We start from the raw sequence: 25502 nt of genomic DNA, 5'->3' as shown, positions 1-25502 counted from the left end.
CAGGTTTATTATCACCGGCATGTGTCGTGAAATTTGTTAACAGCAGCAGCAGATCAATGCAATACATAATCTAGAGAAAGGGAAATAAATAAATCTAATAGACTTTGCACATATTAAATAGATTAAAAAACGTGCAAAATAGAAATAATATATATTTAAAAATTGGTACTATTCACGGGTTCAATGTTCATTTAGGAATTGGATGGCAGAGGGGACGAAGCTGTTCCTGAATCGCATAGTGTGTGCCTTCAGGCTTCTGCTCCTCCTAGCTGAACGTAACAGTGGGAAAATAGCATGTTTTGGGAGCTGGAGATCCTTAATAATGGACGCTGCCTTTCTGCGACACTGCTCCTTGAAGATGTCCTGAGTACTTTGTCGGCTTATATGCAAGATGAAGCCGAATAAATTTTCCGACACTCTGCAGCTTCTTTCGGTCCTGTGCAGTAACCCACACCTCCCCACACCATGCCAGACGCAGCCTGTCAGAATGCTGTCCACAGCACAGTACAGTACAGTATTTCTACAGTATATAAATTTTTGCGTGTTTCTGTTGACCACATCTTTTCAAACATTAATAAAGTATAGTCGCTGTCTTCCCTTCTTTATAGCAGCATCGATATGTTGGGACCAGATTAAATCCTTAGAGAGCTTAACGCCCAGGGTCTTGAAACTGATCATTCTCTCCTATTCTGTTCACTCGATGAGAAATGCTGTGTATTCTTTCGTCTTACCCTTTCTGAAGACTACAAGCATCTCCTTCGTTTCACTGACGTTGAGTGCAAGTTGTGGCAATGAATACAGGATCTGGGACGTAATGTTCAACTGTAAAAATCGTTGGTGAAACAATATGTTGTGCATTCGTTGGTGAAAAGACGCTGTGTATTTTGATCGCCAACTATAGAAAAGATGTGATGAAGCTTGAGTAAGTGCAGCAAAATCTGACAAGTATGTTAGTAGGACAGCGTGCTTTTAACTGTAGGAAGAGACTGGGGCTATTTATCCCTAAAGCACAGGTGGTTGCGCGGTGACCATATATATGTAATGTCAGGAAGGGCGTAGGCAGGGGTATGATCACAGTCTTTTACCAAGAACTGGTTAACTGAAAATGAGAATACATCGATTCCAGACGAGAAAGAAAATATTCAAAATGCGTCTAGGGCAAGTTTTTCAACAAAAGAGGTTTGGTAAATGGAACAGAGTACCAGATGAATCTCTTGAGGTGGTTACGATTCCAATGTGTGAAGTACATTTGGATTGTTACATGGGTAGAAAAAGTTCATTGTGGCAATATCCAAACGCAGCTAAACGCGACCAACTGGGGTTTTTAATGGTCCTGTAGTGCAATACTTCCAATTTAATATCAGAGAATGCATACAATATACAAGCGGAAATTCTTGGCCTTCGCTGACATCAAGAAAACGGAAGAGCACCCTAAACAATCAATGACAACAGACAAGTTAGAACCCCAAATCCTTCTCGCCCCCTTCCACGAACAAGCAGCAACCCTCCGTTACCACTACCCCAGCAGGAAAACACAGCAAAGACCCCAATAAAGGCTATGATCTGCAGTACAGAAAAAACTAATCGCCCAGCCAACCAATACAATATGCCCCATCTTTCTCTCTGTCCCTAATAAAGGGATAGAGAGGTGTCACGCAGCGAGCGAGGTGAGCACCAAATGCAAACAACTCGTTGAGTTATGCGTCGCTGCTTCTTGAGTTCTCCGACATGATGATCAGCCACAAACTCTCCCCCATCAATGAGAGAAATTATCTATGTGTACGTGTGTGTGTGTGTGTGTGTGTGTGTGTGTGTGAGAGAGAGAGAGAGAGAGAGAGAGAGAAAGAGAGAGAGAGAGAGAGAGAGAGAGAGAGAGAGAGAGAATACAGTAAGTAAGGAAAAAGTGGAACCACACCTATGAAATGAATTTCATTACAAGAGTACCTACATGGAGTTCAGAACTGCAAGGCATATTCACTGACTAGAAGGGAATGATGGGAATCGCATTCAAGGGTAAAACAATGTACAGATGTCTTATGAGTTTAAAATACACTTTACAAATATTGGCCAAATTGTTTTTAATTCTACAGAAGCTTGTTAATTGAAATTTGTGCTGAAAATGTGTTTATGTCTTTGAAAGTACTGATAACTAAGAAACAAATTATACCCTGTTGTGTATGGGAAACGTTAAATTTACCAAATAAGAAATTCGCCCGTTTACATCGATTTCGATTTGACAGTCCGAGTGAACACCGGAGGTTGTGGGACTATTTTTCTCAAGAGATGGATCGGACTATTGATGTAACCCCATGAATTTTGTAATATCATTCACGTGCATGGTTTTATCACATAGAACCTTCCCCCAGCCATTAGGATCGCTGACATAGTTTAAAGAGTAATTTTACAAACATCTTGCAAGGACTGCAAATCCCACAGTACATTCTGTTATAATGTAAAAGATTATCGAGAGAATCAAGGGTGAGAAACAAAGCTAAAGCCTTAGATTTATGGCTTTTCATCGAGTTAGCGTTTAGTATTCTCTTTTCTGTTTCGCCCTCTGTCACCGGCTGTTGATCCCTATCTTTCCTGCGTTTTTGAGGACATCCAGTGTGCGGAATGTATTATTTATTCATTCATTCATTCGTTCATTTATAGATTAAGATACAGAGTGGAGTAGGTACCTCCGGTCTTTCGAGCCAAGCTCACAGCAGGTCGCCGTGTTAACCTTCGCCTAACGTGGTGATGAAGCTTCTCATTTTTCTCTCCGGATTGCACACGTCATAGAATCGAAACATGGACATTACAGAGTACGCTAAAAAAAACATTTAGTTGAGAAGTCTTAGAAATCACACGCTTAATCTATATCCATTCTGTGCAACCGAAGTGTCGTGTTAAAAAAACAAGAGTGCAAATGAATTCTTTGAGATGCATTCCAAAAGTACCCATTCCAGGGAATGTCCCAATGAATGCATTCTGCAGTATTTCTAACTCCACCATGTGCATTCTATATTGTGGTGACCAGAAGAGCACGTGACGCTCCAAGTGTAGCCAAGCAAAAGGTACAGATGCAAATGATGTCCCAACAGTCGTCAATACACCGCCAAGAGGGTACGTAGGCTACTTAAAATTATTCTCTCTGATGTCTTTACTTTTCAAGGTGGCTGGGGCCTTGTCGGAGACTGTGATTGCCAGATGCACTCAAATTGCGTTTTTCTCAGCGGTGCAAGTTGTAGTGCGTTTATAATTTTTATGGATTATATTCACAATCACTTTATTAAATAATTGGGTATTTCACAATTACATTAAAAATAGATTTCAAAATTATCTTAATATATTTTCTCTATTATATTAACAATATATGTAAGAATTTCGATCAAAAAGCTGCTACCTCATATCTAGAAGATTTAAAGGTGGATCTCTTTACCTGGGTCTCAGTGTCTTCCAGCTTTGCAGTAACTTCGGTCATCATGGGAATAACCTGAAGGCGAGGTACACTTGCAACTTACGAGGCATTATCTGGATATAACAAAAATTGTGACGCTATTATGGAGGTGAGAAGATTTAGATTTTCCCGGTTTCTTTCCTTTTTAATTTAAATCTTAGTTTCAATGAAATCATCGACCATCGTCTAACACAGACCCTGAACGTAAAGCAAAGATAATGGTGACTGTGCAAAATGGGTGATCGGGTGAAACCTGTTTACATTTCCAGACATGGACATTCGCAAACTTCGTAATTTGTGAAATTTTGTAAAATACCTTGGGATTACATTGTCAAAAAATGTTTGTTTTCTCAATGACAAGTATTTTAAAAACCACATATTCCTAGCAATATACGAATATTTGCAAAAATTCTCACATTAAGATCCACGCTCCACATTTTTGCACAGTCGCTTCAAACTGAGGAGCCATTTGTTTTCCCGCCAAATGTTCAAAGCAGATTCCGGAGGGAAGGTTACATGTTCATTGTAAATATTTTGTAAATAATTATGTAATGCAGCCAGAATGTTTTTTTTCTCTATTTAGCAAAGTTGTAAGATTCGAAATATTTAACCTGTTATTAGCTTGATTTACTGCAGCATTCTGCTCCTAACTCAACAAATTTAGAAACTAAAGACACCGTTTTGTCTCACCAAATTGGTTTGATTCTCACCTCCTATCAAAGAATTATGCTTACACTTAATGGAAAGTGATGGGGGGAGGGGAATCCATGAGCCTCCGATGAACATTGTATTATGATGCAAATCGATTTTGTTACCCAAAGTAAGATCGCCCAAAGATACTTTCTGAACGTCTGTAGCAGTACCGGTTATTCTAATATTGTGTTCTGTATATTATATTCACCTTCATCTTTTGTGAATCTTATCCCCTCTCATCTGAAGTGTGTGTTTTTTTTTTCAGTCTGAGTTACATTGTGCTTTTAGCTACTTCAGAAATACTGGTTACAAAATCTACCTCAAGCTATTTTCTTACTTTTTGCTCTGCACTCGATTATGAAGATAACCATACGATTCAGTACCATGGTTCACCGCCAGAATAGTATCACTGAAGGGACTTCTTGATACGTGAGTCAGTATTGTGTGTACAGCCATATCGGGTACCTTGATGACAGTGAAAATCAATTAGGAATTGATTTACTTTGCTTCTGTTCGTCATAATGAAGCAATAATACTTACCGAGCATTTAGTCGGAGGAAAATATTTCCTACTCGTTGACGTGACTCCATAATAGCGATCATTGCAAATGTTCTTTTGCAATTTCAATTCAGATTCACAATATTATGAAAGCCTTCAATTTATTCTTACAATATGTTCACATGATGTGGTTCATAACACGTTTTTATGTTTGTTCCTTATATTGAGTTAGGTGCCAGATAATCCGATAACGAGTGAAGCTTTGAAATAGAAATATCGTTTCATTGAAATCATACTTAATTTTGTGATTTATTTTAGATGACCCAACTGAAAGGTACGTGTGGCTTCGAATCCAGAAATGCATTACACATATAACCAACTTTTCTGCAGAATTCCATTACTCAACTTGTATCCTTCACAGTATTGTTTGAAGTAAAGCCCAATACGACTCACTCATATTATTTAATCGCTAAATGAACATCATGTTGATATTTCAAGACAACTTAAACAGTGCAATGTTTTCTGGAACCTAAATGTTCTCTTTTATCTCCACCTATATTTTCGCATTATGCTAATCTCACTTTTCCTTTTCTCTCTCACTGTTTTTCAGCTAGTTGTCAAATAATTTCTGTTCTACTTGCTTCTCTTCTGTTCACTTTGAACTCTGGTGGACCTCCGGAATATTGTGCGGATCCAAGGTGATATTTTCTGTTGTCAATTGATTTTTCCCTCATATCTCCAAAGAAGTAATGCTTCTGAATAAAAAATACGTGTAATTGATATAGCATGGATTATCTTCAAACCTCCGTATCAAAGACCTGAAAATAATTTTTCTTCAGCAGTGATCAGAAAACTATCCAGTTGCCTCTTTTGATATTTGCGAAAAGACGAAGAATTTGCAATGTCATCTCTATGGGAATGGTCAAAAATTGAAGGAAGATAGAAAATAAGTCACCACTCTCGTGAGTTTCTGTATTGCAACAGCGATTGATTTTATTTGTGAACCAAAGCATTTTGATTATTAACCCTGCTATAAATGCTTGCATACAGGCCGATATGGCAATAAAATATGAATAATTTGCTGACGTTTGAAATGTTTGATAAAAATCTGTAGTTTTGAAATAATAAGCACAACATTTGAATTCCCGCAAACATCACGATAATTTGACAACTACAACTAATGGGGGTTGGCTGAAAACAAAACATTAAGTAAATGGCAGGACAGTACTTTCCAAGAACCACTCATATAGCAATCAAATTGAGACAAGAGACTTCCGACGCTGGAACATGGAGCAACACAGTAAGTGGTGGCGGAACTCAGCGCGCCAGGCAGCAACATGGGAAGGAAACAGACAGTCGAGGGCTGGGGCCGAAGCTCTTCATCTGCACTTCATTGTCTAGACAGCAAATTAGCTAGCGAGGAACCGCGAAATTAAACTTTCTAATCTTCAACCCTGGCCTTCTCCTTTCCGTTTTTGTAACTGTTGAAAGTTTGAAATAACTTTTACAAGATTTTATTTTTTATTATTTAAATCATTCATATTTGCATACTTGAAATTTTATAAATGATTTATACACTTTAAGAAGAAATGTTTTTTTCGATCTGGTTAAGACCACAAATTATCTGTCAAGTTACTTCTCTGTTTATATGTGCGTGTCATTTGTGCACCCCAACCCCCTGGACACCATCTGTAATGGCAAACTCTTATAATGTACTTAGCCTCGTCCTGCAGAACTTCCCAAATATTTCCATGATCTCGAATACAGAGAGTTACTGCAGATAATATTGTTCTGATAACTTCACAAGATTATTAATGGGTTCTGCTGGGATACGACTCATCACATAATCAACACAAATCGAACAACATGGAAGAAAAGTAAATGTAGATGGTTTTGAAAATACACCATTAGTTTGGCATCTGCAGTGAAGAGAAAAGTAGGCTGGGAGCTTTCACCACGCAATAAACCTGAAAAAGAAACGTAATCTGGCATGGTCCACAATTACTTCCTGAGTTGGTGTGGACTCCACATTTGCAACATCCAAGGCATTTGCTTCCATCCACACGCAACTCACGCACACCAAATACTACCCAGCTTATTTACTACCTTATTTCTTTGCATTTGTCATTTATAAATATAATGAAACTTCATGCTCTAAATGCTCACCAATTAGCCCGTTGGTACAATATGACTATTCTTTTCCCAAATCGCAACTCTTGGGCCTTCACGCTCGAACCATTTCAACATTCAACTCAAAAAATTATCTTGAATTCTCAAATTGTTAATCTACTCTGCTGTGGAACATTTCTTTGACATACGCTTTGACAATGAGTTATTAAATAAATCAACCATGATAACATGCCACTATCCACACTTTCAATAAAGCCTTTGTTTTAACTGAGATTTCGAAGATTTCTTCCGTATGTAAACTGAAATATTTCAGAACTTTTATCCACGTTACAGTTCTCTGCTCTTGTTGCTACTCACATGACAACACGGTTAACACACTTAATTCGCCATTCAGCATTCTGAGAATTTAAACAGACAAAAAATACTATGCATATATAAACGATACTGGTCTAGCATTATTTAGGATTTGTGCTTACATTAATACAAGGCAATTGTCATCATTTGTCCTCAGTATCTAATCTTAACCTTAAGGGATATCACCTAAATTCCAAGAGGCAGCTGCTTTAGCTGAAAATAATCGGCAATTTTTCCAACTGGACATTTTCACGATACATTTGTTCGGCGGAAAGAAAGAGAGTCTCTCTCCTGGCATTGTCATTATTTTGTCTATTCGAGTTCTGAAGAACGGACTCGTCTGAAATTTCAACTGTTTATTCAATTCCATCGATACTGCTGAAGTGCTGTGTTGCTTCAGCATTTGGTGTACTGTAGCTCTGGATTTTCAGCATCAGCAGAAAATCATGTATTTATAAATTTTATCCTGCCTAGGATTACAAATTGCAATTACACGATGTTCTTAGAAAAATTTTCGAATACTTAAAACAGTTATTTAACTGATATAAAAATGGTTGATATACGTTTGTTGTTTTTGAATGGCATATCGTGAGTACAGAAACACATAATTTTCGGAAATAGCTTTAACGTAATTTAGTTTTTAACTTTTCACTTAAGCGTTAAACGCGATAACGTGGGTATCTGCAACCTATTCGCCGGAGGCGATGAAACCTCTGAAGGCATCGAGTGTCCATGATGTCACCAGCTAACCGTAGGTGCAGTTATTCTGCTATGTGTGCTGTCAGGTTAGGTTATACATCTGTACTGGATGCATCTTGTCATTGCAAATGTGGAAAAGTTCGCACTTCAGGATTTAAGATTTCGTTTCACATGCAGAATATGCGCGTCTTTCGACAAATGATTTACATTTCCATCAAGGCGGAACAAAGGAAAACACAGCCACACACACACACACACACACACACACACACACACACACACACACACACACACACACACACACACACACACACACACACACACACACACACACACACACACACACACACACCACACGCACACACAATATTGCACAATAGGTTCTATACATGTGGCATGGACGTTTATTTAGAACCATAGAACATTACAGCACAGAAGCAGGCCTTTTGGCCCTTCTTGGCCATATCCCTCCAAACCCCTCTCATCCATATTCCTGCCCAAGATTTTCTTAAATGTTAAAAGGGAGCCCGCATTCACCACTTCAGCTGGCAGCTCATTCCACACTCCCACCACTCTCTGCGTGAAGAAGGCCTCCCCCAAATGTTCCCTTTAAACTTTTCCCACTTCACTCTTAATCCATGACCTCTGTTTTTTTTTTCTCCCCTAGCCTCAGTGGAAAAAGCCTGCTTGCATTCACTCTATGTATACCAATCATAATTTTATACACCTCTATCAAATCAGCCCTCATTCTGCTACGCTCCAGGGAATAAAGTCCTAACCTATTCACGAGGTGGGGACAAGGGTGCTGGAGAGGACCCACAAGCAGAACACAAACACGTCTTTCTTAGGTTCATTAAAATAGCGTTTATTACTCGCTATACATAAAATGGGGAAATCAAGGAGGACAAAGAGCAACACGAACCTCGGACTAGGGGACTAGGGACTTGGATCGCCGCAGTCCTAGGACTTGGAAACTGGGAACTGGGAACTGGGATAGCCGCCGCCATGACTTGGACAGTGGGAACATGGACAGCCGCGAACCTTGGACAGTGGGAACGTAGACAGCCACGGCCCTTGGACTAGGACAGGGGGAACATGGACAGCCGCGGACCTTGGACTTGGACAGGGGCAACATGGACAGCCGCGGACCTTGGACTTGGACAGGAGGAACATGGACAGCTGCGGACCTTGGACATGGGCGGGGGAACATGGACAGCCACTGACCTTCGACTGGGACAGTGGGAACCTGGATCATCGCGGACCTTGGACTAGGAGACTAGAACCTTGATTCACCGCAGCCCAAAACGTGGACACCATGGATCGCCGCAGCCAGAAACGTGGACACCAAATCACAGGACAGGAATATTGAGCCAGGACTCCTCCTTCAGATCAGGCATCCAGCCAGGACTCTTCTTCAAGGAGGACAGACGCAGACACTGGGCATGAACATCGAGCCGGAACTCCGCTTACCACTCAGGCACCGATCCGGGACACTTCGTCGAGGGATAGACACGGATACTGGGCATAAACATCGAGTCAGGACTCCGCCTTCCACTCAGGCACCGAGCCGGGACTCTTCGAGAGGTAGACACGGACAATGGGCATGAACGTCGAGCCAGGATTCCGCCTCCAGTTCAGGCATCGAGCCGGGACTCTTCTTCGGGTGATAGACACAGACACTGGGCATGAACATCGAGCCGGAACTCTGCTTACCACTCCGGCACCGATCCGGGATTCTTCGAAAGGGATAGACACGGACGCTGGGCATAAACAACGAGTCAGGACTCCGACTTCCACTCAGGCACCGAGCAGGGACTCTTCTTCGAGGGATAGACACGGACACTGGGGCATGAACGTCGAACCACGACTCCGCCTTCAAATCAGGCACCGAGCCGGGACTCTTCGAGAGTAGATACGAACAAGGGGCATGAACGTTGAGTGAGGACTCCGCTTTCAACTCACTCCTGGCAGATTGACCTTGACGGGCCCACTTTGGCGAAGGAAGGCGAATTGCTGGTTCTCCGATGCGGGCTGGATAACTGTGGCTTGTCGTAGCGACGGCGACTTGCTAAGGCTTTTTAACACTCTCGCCCCGGACGGCTAAAGCCAGAGGCTGAAGAGCTGCCGGTTCGGGTCGAGAGTAGATCACCTTAATTGCCAAGCTTCAAGGGACACGTGAAACGGAATTAGACGGGAACAAAGAGTCAATGGTCCGGATCATAACGCACCCTAACTAAATGTAAAGGGGAATCGATCCGGACCATGACACTTTCTCTGTAACTCAGTTTCACAAGTCCCGATAACATCCTTGTAAACCTTCTCTGCAGTCTTTCAACCTGATTAATATCCTTCCTGTAATTAGGTGACCAAAACTGCACACAATACTCCAAATTCCGTCTGACCAATGCTTTATACAACCTCACCATTACATTCCAACTCTTATATTCACTACTTTGATTTAAGAGGCCAATGTACCAAAAGCTTTCTTTACAACCCTATCTACTTGTGACGCCACTTCTAGGGAATTATTTTTCTGTACTCCCAGATCCCTCTGTTCTACTGCACTCCTCAGTGTCCTACCATTTACCTTGTATGTTCTACCTTGGTTTGACCTTCCGAAGTGCAATACCTCACACTTGTCCGCATTAAACTCCATCTGCCATTTTTCTGCCCATTCCTCCAACTGGTCCAAGTCCCTCTGCAAGCTTTGAAAACCTTCCTCACTGTCCACTACACCTCCAATCTCTGTATCATCAGCAAATTTGCTGATCCAATTTGCCACATTATCATCCAGATCATTGATATAAATGACAAATAACAATGGACCCAGCACTGATCCCTGTGGCACACCACTAGTCACAGGACTCCACTCAGAGTAGCAATCCTCCATTACCACTCTCTGGCTTCTTCTATTGAGCCAATGTCTAATCCAATTTACTACCTCTCCATGTATACCTAGCGACTGAATCTTCCTAACTAACCTCCCATGCGGGACCTTGTCGAAGGCCTTACTGAAGTCCATGTATACAACATCCACTTGTCTGCCCTTCATCCACTTTCCTGGTAAATATCTCGAAAATCTCTAATAGATTGGTTAAACATGACCTACCACGCATAAAGCCATGCTGACTGTTTCTAATGAGTCCCTGTCTATCCAAATACTTGTAAATCCTCTCTCTTAGTATTCCTTCCAAAAATTTACCTACTACCGATGTCAAATTTACCGGCCTATAATTTTCCGACTTACTTTTTGAGCCTTTTTTAAACGACGGACCTGCATGAGCTATCCTCCAATCCTCTGGCACCTGACCCGTGGATATCGACATTTTAAATATTTCTGCCAGGGCCCCTGCAGTTTCAACACTAGCCTCCTTCAAGGTCCGAGGGAATACCTTGTCAGCTCCTGGGGATTTACCTATTCTGATTTGCCTCAAGACAACAAGCACCTCCTCCTCTTTAATCTGCATAAGTTCCATGACCTCCCTATTTGTTTGCCTTGTATCCATAGACTCCACTCCAGTTTCCTTAGTAAATACAGATGCAAAAAAAAAACATTTAATGGGTTACCGTCAGGCGAGGGAAGGGGAAAGGGCAGGTAGTGCAGGGTTCCCCTGTGACCATTGCTTTTGGCTCCATACATAGCCGACCACCCTGATCTTCAAGAGGACCAATTTTATCCCGTACTATCATTTTGCTCTTAAAATACCTTAGAATTATCATTTACCCTGTCTGCCAAAGCAACCTCATGTCTTCTTTTAGCTTTCCTGATTTCTTTCTTAAGTATTTTCTTACTCTTTACATACTCCACAAGCATCTTATTTCCTCCCTGTTGCCTATACATGTTATGCATCTCTCTTTTCTTCTTTATCATAGTTCCAATATCCCTCGAGAATCAAGGTTCCTTATTCTCATTCATTTTGCCTTTAACCCTGACCGGAACATACAAACACTGCACTCTCAAAATTTCTCCTTTGAAGGTCTCCCACTTACCAATCACATCCTTGCCAGAGAACAACCTGTCCCAATCTACGTTTTTTTGATACTATCATTTCTTCAAATTTGGCCTTTTTCCAGTTTAGTACTTCAACCCGAGGACCAGATCTATCTTTATCCATGATCAAGTTGAAACTAATGACGTTATGATAACTGGATCCCAAGTGTTCCCCTACACACACTTCCGTCACCTGCCCTAACTCATTTCCTAATAGATCATCTAATATTGCATTCTCACTAGTTGGTACATCAATATATTGATTTATAAAACTTTCCTGAACATATTTCATAAACTGTAACCCATCTAGACCTTTAACTGTATGGGAGTCCCAATCAATGTGTGGAAAATTAAATTCCCCTACAATCACAACATTCGGTCTCCTGCAGTTGTCTGTTATCTCTCTGCAGATATGCTCCTCCAGTTGTTGCTGACTGTTGGGTGGTCTATAATACGACCCTATTAATGTGGTCATACCTTTTCCTGTTTCTCAGCTCCACCCATATGGCCTCAGTAGACAAGTCCTCTAATCTGTCCTGCCGAAGCACTGCTGTAATATTTTCCTTGACTAGCAAAGCCACCCCCCCCCCCCCCACCCTTCATCCCTCTGCCTCTATCAGGTCTGAAACATCGGGGAACCCTGGAACATTGAGTTGCCAGTCCTGCCCCTCCTGTAGCCAAGTTTCAGTAATGGCTGTGATGTCATAATTCCACGTGTCAATCCATGCCCTCTGCTCGTCTGCCTTTCAGACAATACTCCTCGCATTGAAATATACACGCCTCAGAAGATTATTACCACCACACACAACCTTTGTATTTGTGACTTTGAATGAATTACTAACGTCACTTATTTTTACCCCCGTTCCACTGTCTACTCTGGCACTGTGGTTCCTATCCCCCTGCATATCTAGTTTAAATCCTCCCGAAGAACACTAGCAAACCTCCGTGCAAGTATATTGGTCCCCCTGTAGTTCAGGTGCAACCCTTCTCTCCTGTACAGGTCCCACCTGCCCCAGAAGAGTTCCCAATGATCTAGAAATCTGAACTCCTAACCCCTACACCAGTTTCTCAGCCATGTGTTCATCTGCCAGAGCATCCTACTCTTACCCTCACTGGCACGTGGAACAGGCAGCAATCCTGAGATTACTACCTTCGAGGTCCTGTTTCTCAACTTCCTACCAAGCTCTCTGTACTCACTCTTCAGGACCTCCTGACGCTTTCTCCTTATGTCATTGGTACCGATGTATACCACGACATCCAGCTGATCTCCCTCCCACTTCAGAATACTGTGCACGCGATCAGAAACATCCCTGACCCTGGCACCCGGGAGGCAACAAACCATCCGGGAGTCTCTGTCACGAACACAGAATCGCCTGTCTGTACCCCTGACAATGAAGTCCCCTATCATACCGCTCTCCTCTTCTTCCTGCCTCCCTTCTGCACTGCAGAACCAGACTCAATGCCAGAGACCCGGCTACCGCAGCTTGTCCCAGCTAAGCCATCCCCCCAAAAGTATCCAAATCGGTATAGCTGTTTTGGAGGGGAATGGCCACTGGGGAACCCTGCACTACCTACCCTTTCCCATTCCATCGCCTGACGGTAACCCAATCACCTGTGCCCCGTTCCTTAGGTGTAACTACTTCCCGGAAGCTACTATCTATAATCTATTCATTCTCCCGAATGATCCGGAGGTCATCCAGCTCCTGCTCCAGTTCCCTAACGCGGTCTGTTAGGAGCTGCAGCTGGAATGCACTTCCTGCAGGTATCGTTGTCAGGGACACCGGAGGTCTCCCTGACTTCCCACATCCTGTAAGAGGAGCATTCCAACATCCTGCCTGCAATATTCTCTAGTCTGAGCAAAAAAACAATGAAGAAAAACAAAAACTTACCGGAACCTACCCTCGCCTCTGCCTGTTTCTCGCCAAAGCCTGACTGAGCCAAAGCCGTTCCACTCCGACTCAGTCCACTCCAACGATGGCCGCTGTATATGGCGGTCTTTCTTTTAAACCCAGGCGCGATACGTCACGCGCCTGCGCAGTCTAGCTGTTTTTCCCCGATTAGTTAAAAAAAAAGAAAAAAGACCTTCCCTCAGCGATGCTTGTCTTCCACTCTCAGCCTCTTGCTTCGATTGAAAAGATGAAGTTTTAAAATCGTTACTATATCTTAATGGAACACAGCAAAAATAATAAATTTAAACACTTTCTGATTCTGAGCATTTCAATAACATGGCTTGTGAGTCAGCCGTTAAACACACAGAAAAGTTAGGTTACAAAATGAGTACAAAACAGAAGAACAGCACTAAATTCCAAAGTCAAGGTTCGGCATTGGTCGCCGTGAAAAGAGACGATCATTGGTGGTTGGGGAATGGGATAAACCGTAAATCAGCAGAGGTATACTTTTACCTCTGGGGGTGGGCCTGAAAAAGGGGATAGAATCTGGAGGAACGAAATCACAGAGAGATTTGAAAGTATGAATAGCTATTACAAAAGCCACGTTTTGTTTCACTAATTGGCAGAGTGGGTCCGTGAGCGCGTGGGTTTCAGATAAACGGGTCGCATACACAAATCATATCCAGTCACACAGGGATATAGACCAGTTCTTAGAATTAGACATACACATTGGCGCGTATATATAGTCCCCAAGTAATGGCCTCTCCCTCAGGAGTGCACAAAGCAGCAGAAAGCCAGCCTTTTATTCTGCACCTACTCGGATTGCAATACTCTGAAACTGTTCAATCCGATTGCTTTCCCAATACAATAGCCAGGAAAGCCGAAAAATCATCGCACATTCTTAGTGACAGTCACACGAAATTTTCTGAATTATAAAGACACTTTAATTGCTAGAACACAGCATGTCTCAACACCTCGATTTCTGTAACAGTACCATCTTCATACTAATGCACCCATTGTTGACTAATGACTTTTTCACTCATCTTGCATTAACTTACGTTCCTACAAAACTATGTGGTGTAGCACGGGGCATGTCCCCGTGACATATCGTCCAGGGCTCAGGATGTACCTTTATTCAGGTGCCCCTGTGCTTCAAATTTACAATCGCCATGCTCATGCAAAGTATTATTATTATTATTATTATTATTATTATTATTATTATTATTATTATTATTATTATTATTATTATTATTATTATTATTATTATTTCGAGCTGGAAAACCGAGCATAATCAAGCAAAGCTGATTTCTCAACTGCTAGCAAAATTCAGACTGGTGTTTAGTATTTTGGCTTTCTGGAGATTTTGCATTAAATACTGTTGTGTAGATTTAATTGTTTAATGCTTTTGCATAATGATTTTGGGATGATATCAGTTGTAGATATCACGATTGGGATAAGGTATATCCTCTTCAAGTTCCATAGTCTTTCAATTTTCTCTTTTAATTTCATGTGATTTTCACTCATTGATTTCTCGTTATTATGCGTGTTTGGACTGCCTATATATCTATTAAGTAAGTTGTTTTCGCTTGCTTATCCTGTAATATTTATATGCGAACGGTTATTATAAATGGTCCCGTTTGTAATAATGGATTAGGTGTAATATAGCTTGTGACACTCTGACTGTCAAACCGAACAAGACACGTATTTATCAGAAGGTGTGGTTCCACTACTGAGTTTGAAACTTAAAGCAAGATTTTAGTAAATAATGTCTGCCACTTGATTGCCCCTATGTAAGTAATCGGATTGACTTCAACTGCTGTAAAATCCAGTAATGTGCTAGATTGTTTCTGGTTTCGCTTGGCATTTTCTGCATGAAATGTATCTTCTTAGCTTTGTTGGTTTTCGTATTCTCTATTTTTGATACTTTTTGTGCTCGCCACGCAGTCTACTATGCCAGGAGGAACCACTTTGTACTGAGAAGAGGTCTCCAACTCCGAGCCAGGCGTTCGACGCTTCTTTAATGACATCTAATCTGCCCTGATCCTGGGGATGTCTCCAAAGACGGTCATATTCTTCCATTGGCTAAGTTTTTTTTTTCTCTACAGCGATAATTTCTTTATCTTTCTGGTTTGTGCTTAATTTAAGTTTAGTGGTGTGTTCTTCTTATCAGAATTGCACGTGCTTGCCTGAAATGCTGAATCCTGTTTTCACTGGTGAAAGCATATCCTGAGAAGTTTTATCTGAATGTTGTACAAAGTTTATTTGTGCATGTTATTCCTCTTCCCGCCTCTGTGCTAGGCAGTGTTAACCTAAGCGCATTCGAATGTACATTAATACATCTGTCAGTTTACCAAGAATGCCTTCTGTTTATGAGAACTAACACACTGCCACTGCCTCGTGGCTCTGCTGGTGACATCATGGAAAGCTGTGGTCAAAGATTTCTCCTCTCTGAAACATGTATGTAGCAGACTGCTTATGGTAACATCTAAGAGTAGGCCAATAAGTTCAATTTAAGTAACTTATTTGATATCGTGCTTGGTCAGCTAGATGTTTCTCAAGTTGTGCTGCAACGTCTACCCATCTTGTGTCTGTGCTATGTTCATTCTGGAAAGAAATAGAGGAAACAATTTTTATAAACAGCTAAATAGTTGATATTCATGCGTGAGTCATTCTCTTAGAGCATTGAATGGTGAACTACTTTGCAGATTAAACCAATTTGGGGAGAAGCATTCTCTTTTCTGATTAATTACATGAGGGACCGCAACTAGTAGATATTTAGTTCACACGAGGAAATCTGCAGATGCTGTAAATTCAAGCAACACAGAAAAAAAACTGCTGTCGGAACGCAGCAGGCTAGGCATCATCCATAGGAAGAAGCTCTGTCGACATTTCGGGCCGTGACCTTTCGTCACGACTAACTGAAAGAAATTTGAAAGTAGGAGGGGGAGGGGAAATGCGAAATAATAGGAGAAGAACGGAGGGGGTGGGGTGAAGCTTAAGAACTGGAAAGATGATTGGCAAAAGAGTTATAGAGCTGGAGAAGGGAAAGGACCATGGGAGGGGAGGCCCACGGAGAAAGAAAGAGGGAGGGGAGCACCAGAGGGAGATGGAGAACAGGCAGACTGATGAGCAGAGAGCGACAAAAAAGGGGAGGGAAAAATAAATAAATCAGGGATGGGGTAGGAAGAGGAGGAGGGGCATTAACGGAAGTTAGAGAGCTCAATGTTCATGCCATCAGGTTGGAGGCTACCCAGACGGTATATAACGTGTTGTTCCTGCAAGCTGGGTGTGGCTTCATCTTGACGGTAGAGGAGACCATGGTTAGACATGTCAGAATGGGAATAGGAAGTGGAATTGAAATGTGTGGCCACTGGGAGATCATGCTTTTTCTGGCGAACAGAGCGTTGCTTTACAGGGAAACAGTCTCCCAGACTGCATCGGGTCTCTCCAATATATAAAAGGCCACACCGGGAGCACTGGACGCAGTATACCACACCAGCGACTCACAGGTGAAGTGTCGCCTCAACTGGAAGTACTGTCTGGGGCCCTGAATGGTGGTGAGGGAGGAAGTATAAGGGCAGGTGTAGCACTTGTTCCGCTTACAAGGATAAGTGCCAGGAGGGAGAACAGTGGGAAGGGATGGGAGGGGGGGGGGACGAATAGACAAGGGAGTCGCGTCGGTATCGATCCCTGCGGAAAGCAGAGACGTGGGGGGGGGGGGGGGCGGAAAGATGTGCTTGGCAGTGGGATCCCGTTGGAGGTGGCGGAAGTTACGGATAATTATACGTTGGACCCGGAGGCTGGTCGGGTGGTCGGTAAGGACAAGGAGAACCCTATCGCGATTGGGGTGGCGGGTGGATGGGGTGAGGTCAAATGTGCGGGCATTGGGAGAGATGCGTTTAAGAGCAGAGTTGATGCTGCAAGAAGGAAAGCCACTTTGTTAAAAAAGGAAGCCATCTGTTTTGTCTGGAATGAAAAGTCTCATCCTGAGAGCAGATGTGGCTGAGACGGAGGAATTGCGAAAAGGGGATGGCATTTTTGTAAGAGACAGGGTGGGAAGAGGAATAGTCCAGGTAGCCGTGAGAGTCAGTGGTCTTTCAGTAGATATCAGTGGATAGGCCGTCTCCAGAGATGGAGGCTGATTGATCAAGAGAGGGCTGGGAGGTGTCAGAAATGGACCAGGTAAATTTGAGGGTAGTGTGAAAGTTGGAGGCAAATTTAATGAAGTATCATTAATTTTGCCTCCAACGTTCACTTTGCCTCCAATCAAGTATCATTAAATTTGCCTCCAACATTCACCTTGCCCTCAAATTTACCTGGACCATTTCCGCCTCTTCCCACCCTGTCTCTCCAATTCAGCTCCCTATTATCTATTAAAGAATAATTAAACTCCAGTTGAATCATTCATCCTGAAAGAACCTTTTTGAAAACATTTCGGAATATCTTTGTAATGAAGGCAGATATATTTAAAGGCGCGATATTATGAAGGATTACATCGTCCGGTGGACAACATTGTCTAACAGATTAGAAGTTTGATTTACAATCAAACATTTGGCCTAACCACATCTCTGCTTGACATTTAAAAACGTCTTGATTTTTCTGAGTTTGTCATGTATTCAAGCATTTGAAGTAAAAAAGAAACAATAAATTAAATACACAAAAAAGAACAACATGTCTTGTACTTTCCTGTGCATTTCAACCCCAGTTAACGCTGAACAAATATATGCTGGTGAAAATATAGAGATGTAAGGTTTATCTCTAAAGCATTTAAAACTAAAATTGTATCGACAGTTTTATTCAATTGTCACCTAAGTTACCACGACAATCCCAAACGTGCTCAAACAAGACAATTTTTATCAGCCAACTTGTTCTTAAGTGTTTAGTAATCGGTCCAAGTTACTGCTCCATTCTTACATATCATAAAGAATGGACTAATGGAGAACAGAGAGTGGTTCATGGGGAACTAATCATAGTCCTCTCATCTTTAGGATGTATGTGTCGACAAAACGGTATATCTGATGGTGAAGGCAGACATCTCAACAGAAAACTTACCTTCTGCCGCAGACACATTTTTGTCACAAATTACCTGAAACATAAAACTGAGCCGACTCTCATTAGAATTGTCTCTTATGATTCATCCAGATCCACAGCAGGATAAGTTTCCCAATTTCCATACCCTCTCCCTGTTAAACTCCTCAACATACAGACCTAAATTACATCCCTTGAGATCCAATAGACAAAATGTCTGTTAAATATGGCCAACTTTACGCCCCAGACAGCTACATAATTTCAGATCTGAGAGGACAGGAGACACAATTTACTTAGAGTGACACAGCTTCGATGAAAGCAGCATATCATCCCCACCGTTTCGTGGAAATTCGGAAACATCACTGCTCAAAGTGGAGGGGAGTTTGACATGATATTCAGAAACTTAACTCCGTTCGTAGAAAGAACATGGAAGTTCAGTATTGTTTCATCTCCAACCAAGATGCTTTTGAATATTCTTTCATCTCATTTTATAATTGGATATCAATTTATGCCCTGCCAGTTTAGGCACATGGGTGTATGCTAACCCTTGATTTCTGCATCGGTTTAAAATTTTTGCTCGATGGACTCAACTATTGTCTCCCGTTTACTTTGTGGAAATGTAGGGGATATTTGAAATTACAGAATTTCCCCCAGTGGAACTGCTCGTGTTGATTGGATTTAAAATGGAGCCTCGCAACTGCAATCAATCATTTGCCACTTCCTCCATGCGCCCTTTTACAGATTTTTTCGCAGTACCTCTTGAATTTCTGTCATCATTAAACTGAATAACTTGCTGTTTGAAATCTTTAAGCTCTCTCTTTATGTGATCAACATCCTATACCGAGATTCTATTTCTATCACAGATAGCATTTGTTGCTGCTTTACGCTGAGATCTTCGTGCGAGCTGGTCACAGCAGCGAGTAAGGAACCTGAGTACTATGGTGCCTACTTTGAAAAAAAAACACAGACTGAAATCTGTCACTGGAATAAATTTATGAAGGTTTCACATTATATGCTTTTGTTTCATGAAACTTAAGCATTGAAATTGCATGAAGATTGCAAAGTAATAGGCCGAATACGCGACCATATGTCGTTTCTCTTTGTCATCAATGATCAGAATCCAAAATCATACATTGTACCGGAGACGTGTGCAGGTCGACGTCCGAGTGAATGTACTTGCAGTTCAAACCAGGTTCCTTCATCAATTTCCTTTTTTGATTTGCAATCCGGACATTAAGCAATCGTTCATTCGTCGAACTTTTATAATCAAACCCTGAAGGAAATTACCAAGAGAAACATTTTTTTTTATGTAGCACCATTCCAAGCTGTCGCGGCTTAAAGCCTTTTCGTTGCGTGACCGTAACTGCTTTCGTCGTTGCGGTGAGAAACCAGCAGCCAGCAGGGAGCTATTTGACCAAATGTATATATTTGAAATCGAGCAAAACTGAAAAGGTATATTGGAATGAAGAAATGCTGTTAGTATTTTTGCCCGCCTATCTTATTGGACATCCTGCAACTCCTAAGCGGATTTCCATCTTTACAATCAAAATGCTCAGAGTACAGATTTGAATTTACATCTCACTAAAGATTTGGATAATTCCTGAATTCAGCAAAAGGGCAAAATTTCCAGCATAATCACGAAAGCACTAGATAGGCCATGTAAAAATTAGAATTGTAAGAGTTCTTATTTACCCTCCCAGACAAGGCAGAATTTAAATCTGAACCACATTATTCTGCCTTAAGGTGACGTCATCTTACGTCATGTGTACATGACTAATATATTTCCTGACGAAGCTCTTTTCCTCCAGTATATATATATTTTTTTAAATAGCACTTGCATTGCAGGAATTGATCGATTCGGTTTCTGTAAGATGTCGGAGAAATTTACGGTTTCGTACATGGCGCCTCTGGCTATTACTTGGCTAAGTATGCTGATTTATTCCTGCCGCTTTCGAACTGAATATTCTATTATACAATATTTAACCCTGGGCGCCCGCAGCATTCTTGGTTATAGTGTTTCAGCTATTCGATCGTCTTTGGCTCATATATATCCAGTGTCTTATGCCTTTTTTTTCTTTTTTTATTCACTGAGTCTAACTGTTATTAATACTCTGGCTTATTTTTCCGGCAGCCGTCAAAGTTACTGCGAGCAAATTATCTCAGTTCCCTAGGGACCTGGGCGTCCTAGGTGGTGCGAATGTTACCATGTTTTGCAGATTTCCAATATCAGCACATACTGTCGACTTTCGTTGGTGGAGGGAAGGCGAGAAGGCATTTTTAGAAAGGGACAGCAGAAGACAATTTACTGTAGAAAGAGGAAGGGGAGCACTTGTACTCTGGAATGTCAAAGTCCCCAACGCGGGAATGTGTTACTGTGAAGCAAAGTATCAGGAACAATCTTTTGGGAATGGAAGTGGTACCAAGCTCACTGTGTTTGCTGAGTGTGGCTGTTTGGAGATTTTCGGCTCTGAGCATTTTACATCAAACTTAGAGATGAGGGTAAAGCGAAATGATTCTACTTGATAAAGCAAACGGCAAGAATACATTTGCTTGCCGTATTAAAATATACCCCAGTCCAGAGATTCTAAATTCAGTATTAAAAAGATCAGAACAATTAATCACATTTCCGGTAGCAAACATTAGGTGCATAATAGAGTTTACCCTGTTTATCTGATCGTACTTCCCCGGCTCTTTCCCACCGCTATTCTTTCTGCCCTGTTCATCAGCTATCTCCCAGTTAAACCTAACGTCCAAGGTTAGTGACAACTTTGGATTGTACCCTTATTATCGCGAAGGTTCTTTGAATAAAATGCACTAATTTTCAAGGGCAAACACGAGGAAATCTGCAGATGCTGTAAATTTAAGTAACACACACAAAATGCTGTTGGAACGCAGCAGGCCATCTAGCCTCTATAGAAAGAAGCGTTGTCGCCGTATCGGGCCGTGACCTTTCGTCACGACTAACTGAAATAAATTTGAAAGTAGGAGGGGGAGGGGGAATGCGAAATAATAGGAGAAGAACGGAGGGGGTGGGGTGAAGCTAAGAACTGGAAAGATGATTGGCAAAAGAGTTATAGAGCTGGAGAAGGGAAAGGACCATGGGAGGGGAGGCCCACGGAGAAAGAAAGAGGGAGGGGAGCACCAGAGGGAGATGGAGAACAGGCAGACTGATGAGCAGAGAGCGACAAAAAAGGGGAGGGAAAAATAAATAAATCAGGGATGGGGTAGGAAGAGGAGGAGGGGCATTAAAGGAAATTAGAGAAGTCAATGTTCATGCCATCAGGTTGGAGGCTACCCAGACGATATATAAGGTGTTGTTCCTCCAAACTGGGTGTAGCTTCACCTTGACAGGAGAGGAGGCCATGGATAGACATATCAGAATGGGAATGGGACATCATTTAAAATGTGTGGCCACTGGGAGATCCTGCTTTCTCTGGCGGACAGAGCGTAGGTGTTCCGCGAAACGGTCTCCCAATCTGCGTCGTGTTTCACCAATATATAAAAGGCCGCACCGGGAGCTCCGGACGCAGAATACCACACCAGCCGACTCACAGGTGAAATGTCGCCTCACCTGGAAGGACTGTCTGGGGCCCTGAATGGTGGTGAGGGAGGAAGTGTAAGGACAGGTGTAGCACTTGTTCCGCTTATAAATGATAAGTGCCCGGAGGGAGAGCAGTGGGAAGGACGAATGGACAAGGGAGTCGCGTAGGTAGAGATCCCTGCGGAAAGCAGAAAGAGCGGGGGAGGGAAAGATGTGCTTGGCAGTGGGATCCCGTTGGAGGTGGCAGAAGCTACGGAGAATTATACGTTGGAGCCGGAGGCTGGTCGGGTAGTCGGTGAGGAAAAGGGGAACACTATCGTGATTGGGGTGGTGGGCGGATTGGGTGAGGGCAGTTGTGCGGGAATTGGGAGACATTCGTTTGAGGACAGAGTTGGTGGTACAAAAAAGGAAGCCCTTTTGTTTGAAAAAGGAAGTCATCTCTTTCGTCCTGGAATGGAAAGTCTCATCCTGAGAGCAGATGCGGTGGAGACGGAGAAATTGCGAAAAGGCGATGGCAGTTTTGCATGAGACAGGGTGGGAAGAGGAATAGTCCAGGTAGCCGTGAGAGTCAGTGGTCTTTCAGTAGATATCAGTGGATAGGCCGTCTCCAGAGATGGAGGTTGAAATATCAAGAAAGGGCTGGGAGGTGTCGGAAATGGACCAGGTAAATTTGAGGGCAAGGTGAAATTTGGAGGCAAAGTTGATGATACTTTGCCTCCAATCAATTATCATTAAATTTGCCTCCAACATTCACCTTGTCCTCAGATTTACCTGGTCCATTTCCACCTCTTCCCACCCTGTCTCTCCAATTCAGCTCCTTATTATCAATTAAAGAATAATTAAACTCCAGTTGAAACATTGATCCAGAAAGAACCTTGTTGAAAACATTTCGGAATATCTTTGTAATGAAGGCAGATATATTTAAAGGCGCGATATTATGAAGGATTACAGCGTCCGGTGGACAACATTGTCTTACAGATTAGAAATCATGATTTACAATCAATCATTTGGCCTAACCAGAGCTGTGCTTGACATTTAAAAACGTCTTGATTTTTCTGAGATTGTCATGTTTTCAAGCATTTGCAGTAAAAAAATAAATCAAATACACAAAAATCCACAACATGTCTTATACTTCCCTGTGATTTTCCACCCCAGTTAACGCTGAACAAATGGAGACAGAAAGATCAAGAAAGGGGAGGGAGGAGTCGGAAATGGAATAGGTAAATGTGAGGGCAGGGTGAAAGTCGGTGGCAAAGTTAATGAAGTCAACGGGCTCAGCATGCGTGCAGGTGGCAGCGCCAACGCAGTCATCGATAATAGCGAAGGAAAAGAGGGGTACGGATAACCGTATAGGATTCAAACATGGACTGTTCTACAAAGCCAACAAAAAGGCCGGCAAAGCTGGACCCATGCGGGTGCCCATGGCTAAACCTTTGGTTTGGAGGAAGTGATAGGAGCCAAAGGATAAATTATTGAGAATAAGAACTAATTCCGCTAGACGGAGGAGAGTGATGGTAGAGAATGGACGTCCATGGTGAAAATACAACGGTAGCGGCCAGGGAACTTAAAATCATTGAAAAAATTCAAAGCATGAGAAGTATCACGAACATAGGTAGAAAGGGATTGAACAGTGTCAGGGTATGCTGAAATGAGTTCGGTGGGGCTAGATCAAGCTGAGACAATGGGTCTACCTGGATAGGCAGATTTGTGGATATTGGGTAGGAGGTAGAAACGGGAAGTGCGAAGTGTGGGAACTATGAGGTTGGTGGCAATGGATGGGAGTCCCCAGAGCTAATATGGTTGATGATTCTGTGGGAGACAGTGGCCTGGTGTTTCTTATTAGGGTCATGATCGAGGGTTAAATAAGAGGAGGTATCAGCGAGTTGTCGCTGTGCCTCAGCCAGGTAGAGGTCAGCACGCGAGACCACAACAACTCCACCCTTATCAACGGGTTTTATAGTGAGGTTGGGATTGGTGCGGAGGGAGTGGAGAGCAGAGCGGTCGGAAGGAATGAGGTTGGAAGTGAAACAAGGTGTAGTGAAGTCGAGACGGTTGATGTCCCAGCGGCAGTTGAAAATAAAGAGATCCAGAGCAGGCAGAAGACCAGAGCGGGGTCCATGAAGAAGAGGAGGGTTGAAGATGAGAGAAGGGGTCATCGGTGGGAGTGGCAGAGTCCTTGTCGAAGAAGTAGGCTCGGAGACGGAGCCGGTGGAAGATGTGTTCAGCGTCATGCCGCACACGGAACTCGGGGGTTTTGGGCGAAGTGTGGCAAAGGTTAGGACCTTACTGAGGACAGAGCGCTCTGCCTCAGAGAGTTGAAGGTGGGAGGGTATGGTAAAGACACGGCACGGATGACAGATGGGATCAGAGGGGAGAGGGTGCAGGCTGGTAGTGTCGGTGGAACTAATTTTCAAGCAAAGTTAGGATTGCTTTGAAACCCAGAGGATGAAGTAATATTAATATTAATGTTGTTACGGGATCCTGAATTATCACTATAAACTGTGTTTTTAAAAAGAAAGACAGAGAGAGTGGTGTCCAACACATACACATTGTTATTACGAGAGAGAGAGAGGCGAAGACTGCTTGGAGATGGTGTTATGCTTTCTCTGCAGCGTGTTTACACTTCTGCAAGGAAACTGGCAGCTTGTGAGTTCTTACAGAGAGAGAAGGGAGGAGCTACTTGATGGACAGCTGGTGTTCAGAATGCTGAGATAAATAGAAGGTCAGATGATAGACTCATAGGCACACGGTTTTGGACACTGGATGAGCTTTGTTGTGCCCACAGGAAGGTGTGTTTTGGGGGATCCATCAGGAAAATCGATCAGTGGCTCTCGCAGTTTGGAAAAGGTGTGACCGGTGGGGAGTTATTTGTGCGTCCAACCCTCGCTTGGGTTGATAATTCCACCACTGAAGAACGGTCCCATTTTGTTGTGGTCACATTCGATTATTCCTAAAGGATGTTGGAGGACAACGAGAAGATCGACGGCATCAGCTCACTTGAAAAACTAAACACCTCTCTCTCTCTCCATCACTACTCAACTAAATACCACGAACAGAACTGAACTTCACTCATCATCGTAAGACTGTATCCACTTACCCCTTGGCATGAAGAAGCGTGTTTTTTCTATTTCTATATATATTTATAAAATCATTGCTAACCTTTTTGATCTATCTGCATTTATATTATTTATTCACGTAGTTACTAATAAAATAGAGTTTATAACGGACGACTCAGAC

Source organism: Hemitrygon akajei, chromosome 17 (genome assembly GCF_048418815.1).
Source record: "Hemitrygon akajei chromosome 17, sHemAka1.3, whole genome shotgun sequence".
NCBI classification, from domain to species: Eukaryota; Metazoa; Chordata; class Chondrichthyes; order Myliobatiformes; family Dasyatidae; genus Hemitrygon; species Hemitrygon akajei.
This window is presented reverse-complemented; position numbering follows the sequence as displayed.